The following is a 3,603-nucleotide window of genomic DNA, read 5'->3' on the forward strand; positions in this document are numbered from 1 at the left end:
GGGAGAGTTTAGAGATGCCCAGAGGATCCCCTCCAGTGCAGCCCCTCCCTCTGAACAAGCCCCCTCCCTCCTGTGCCCCAGCCCAGCCTGGGCCCTCAGGGCCGGGGCTCCAAGGCGTGCAGCCCCTCCTGTGCAGGCAGAGCTGCAGCAGAGCCGTGGGGCAGCTCTGCAGCCCCGGGCCCAGTTCCCTCTGCAGAGCGCAGGGCTGGGAGCAGCTACCCGGCCCTGGGGGCTCTGGAGGGGGCATAGCTGGCTCAGGGTGATGCTGTCCCCAGTGCCCGGCTCTGGGCAATGCTGTCAGTGCAGCCAGGGAAGGAGCTGCATCTCCCTTCATCCAAAGCCATCATAAGGACACTTGGAAGTGTCCCTGAGATTTCAGTCCAAGCTGGGAGCTCCAATCCAGGGTGCAAACCTGTCCTAGAGCATCTCTGAGTTATAAGATTGATGAGGAGATGCAGAGGTGTTCTGACACTGAAAATGCTGCTGGGTTGGAGAAATGAGCAATATGAGGTTTTGGCTTCAAATGTGGAGCTGGGCTGTGGTGGATCCATCTGCTCTCACCAGGACCTGGTGACATTATAGGGGAATCATTGGAATGTGACCCTCCTCCCCCTGAGAAAGGTTAAAGCCCAGAGAAACTCTGAACAGGTCAGAATGAGAGATCATCTACCCTCACTTTCCATTCATCACTTTGCCTCACAGAATGCACTCTGTTTCCCTGGAGGCAGCAGAAATTCTGAGGTTTCTGATATCCAAGAACAGCAGCAGAGAAAGGGAGAAGCTTTTTAAAAGAACCCCAGAACGCCAAATAAAAAAAAAAAAAAAGAGTGTGTGTGTCTATTCCAGAGGAGGGTATATGGGAAACGGCTTTCATTTTGGTGACAGGTATCTCCTCTAAATCTTTGCTGTCCTTTCTTCATGAACAGGTCCCCATAGCCAGCGGCAGCAAATGTCCAACAGCAGCTCCATCAGGCACTTCCTCCTGCTGGCATTGGCAGACACGCGGCAGCTGCAGCTCCTGCACTTCTGCCTCTTGCTGGGCATCTCCCTGGCTGCCCTCCTGGGCAACGGCCTCATCATCAGCGCCATAGCCTGCGGCCACCACCTGCACACGCCCATGTTCTTCTTCCTGCTCAACCTGGCCCTCAGCGACCTGGGCTCCATCTGCACCACTGTCCCCAAAGCCATGCACAATTCCCTCTGGCACACCAGGGACATCTCCTACACTGGATGTGCTGCCCAAGTCTTTCTGTTTTTTTTTTTCTTGCAACAGAGATTTGCCTCCTGACCATCATGTGCTACGACCGCTACATGTCCATCTGCAAACCCCTGCACTACGGGACCCTCCTGGGCAGCAGAGCTTGTGCCCACATGGCAGCAGCTGCCTGGGCCAGTGCCTTTCTCAATGCTCTGGTGCACACAGCCAATACATTTTCCCTGCCCCTGTGCCGTGGCAATGCCCTGAGCCAGTTCTTCTGTGAAATCCCACAGATCCTCAAACTCTCCTGCTCCAAATCCTACCTTAGGGATTTTGGGCTGCTTGGTGTTAGTGCCTGTTTATCATTCGGTTGTTTTGTCTTCATTGTTTTCTCCTATATGCAGATCTTCAGGGCTGTGCTGAGGATCCCCTCTGAGCAGGGACGGCACAAAGCTTTTTCCACCTGCCTCCCTCACCTGGCCGTGGTCTCTCTTTTCTATAGCACTGGCACATTTGCCTACCTGAAGCCCCCCTCCATTTCCTCCCCATCCCTGGATCTGGCCCTGTCAGTTCTGTACTCAGTGGTGCCTCCAGCCCTGAACCCCCTCATCTACAGCCTGAGGAACCAGGAGCTCAAGGCTGCAGTGTGGAGACTGAGGAGTGGATGGTTTCAGGAATATTAACTGCTGGCCAGTATTTGCAAATCACTTGTAATAAAAGTAACCTTTAATACTTCTTGTTAGTTCCATTTTGGAAGTTCTTTGTCCTTGTTTAAAATTTTAAATATTTTCTACAAAGTGATGTCATTGTTTCTGCCAACTTGGTGTTGCCAGTGCTGCTGCCGTGGCCCTGCCCCTCTGCCCTGTTGGCCCTGGTGTTGCTGCAGGGCCTGAGTGCTCTCGGGGCCGGGCACAGCCCTGGGGGTGGCAGTGCCAGGGCTGCAGCAGGGACAGGCCATGGGCACTGCTGGGGCAGCGCTGACTGCTCAGCCCAGGCTCTGGGGGCTCCAGGCTCCTTGCCCAGGCTCTCTCAAGAACATGGCCAGGCCAATGCTCAACACAGAAAACCCCCGTGAGCAGCCCCAGGCTGGCCGTGGGCAGGCTGGGGCAAACAGCATGGCTGGGGCTCTGCAAGGGCCCTGGGGCAGATGGGAAGGAGCAGCAGAGCAGGGGCTGATCCATCCCCAGTGTGCTGGACAGCCCAGGGCAGCGTCCAAGAGCATCCTCATGGAGCTGCCAACAACATCCCCCCTCTGCAGCCCTGGCCTCTCCCCCAGCTCACACAGGCGCCCCATCCTTGCAGGCACAGACACGGCAGCACTGGCTCAGCAGCCCCTGTTTGCATTGCACACAGCAGGGGGAGCACCCCCATGCTGTTGGTGTGGGGACATGAACCTGAGGGAGCACAAATGCCATCAGCCCCTGGGGCCAGCAAGGGCTGGGGGACACCAGGGAAACCGCTCAGCTTTGTCCTGGCCACTGCAGTCAGCCAGAAAGTTTGTTCCCATCAGCTGGGAGTTTCCTGTGCCACTGCAGAAGCTGTTGCTCAGAGCCAGGGCTGCCTGGCAGCCACCCCCAAACTGCCCTGAGCATTTCCTTGGCTTCACTTTCCTTTACTTCTTTACTCTTTGCTTTCTTTACTCTTCCTGCTACAAATTTCTTTGCTTTCTTTTCGCTTCCTGCTACACATTTCTTCTTATTTCCCACCCCTGTCCCCTCCCCTGCAGACAGCCCATCCCTGTTTGCCCTTTCCTCTCTGGCCCCACTCCCCACTGCAGTTGCTGACTTGGCACCATGGGAACGTCCCTTGGGCAGCAGGATCATCCTACAACTGCTGCAGGAATTGTCTGCAGGCTCCTGCAGTGCCTGGTGCTGCTCCCTTGCCAGCGGCACCCCAGGCCAGGGGGGCACATCTGGGCTGCTGTGTCTGGCTCTGGGGCTCCCTGTTCTGGGCAATGAGGAGGAGCTGCAGAGGCTCCGCAGGACTGACAGGATGGGCTTTGGGGCTGGCAGGAGAAGCTGAGGGACCTGGGCTGCTGGAGCTTCTGAAGAGGAGGCCCAGGGCTCCTCCTGCAACTGCTCCAAGGGTGTTTCCAGAGAATCACAGAATCAGAAATGTTGGATAAGACCTTGGAGATCATCAAGTCCAACCTGTGCCCTGACACCGCCTTGTCTCCCCTGAGCCTCCTCTTCTCCAGGATCAACAACTGCAGGTCCCTCAGCTGCTCTTCACAGGAGTTGGTAGCTTGTGTTCCAGACCCCTTCCCAGCCTTTTTGCCCTTCTCTGGACATGCTCCAGCCCCTCCATGGCTATCCTAAATTGGGGGGCCCACGACTGGACACAGCACTCGAGGTGCTGCCCAAGCATTGCTGAGCACAGGGGAAGAATCCCTGCCCTGCTCCTGC

General features: G+C 56.5%; 1 pseudogene; it reads left to right on the plus strand.

Moving 5' to 3' along the window:
- The first annotated feature begins 1,036 nt into the window (after positions 1-1,036).
- LOC134433447 (olfactory receptor 14A16-like) lies at positions 1,037-1,809 on the plus strand (annotated as a pseudogene).
- Positions 1,810-3,603: the final 1,794 nt, after the last annotated feature.

The sequence above is a fragment of the Melospiza melodia genome, unplaced genomic scaffold (genome assembly GCF_035770615.1).
Source record: "Melospiza melodia melodia isolate bMelMel2 unplaced genomic scaffold, bMelMel2.pri scaffold_18, whole genome shotgun sequence".
NCBI classification, from domain to species: Eukaryota; Metazoa; Chordata; class Aves; order Passeriformes; family Passerellidae; genus Melospiza; species Melospiza melodia.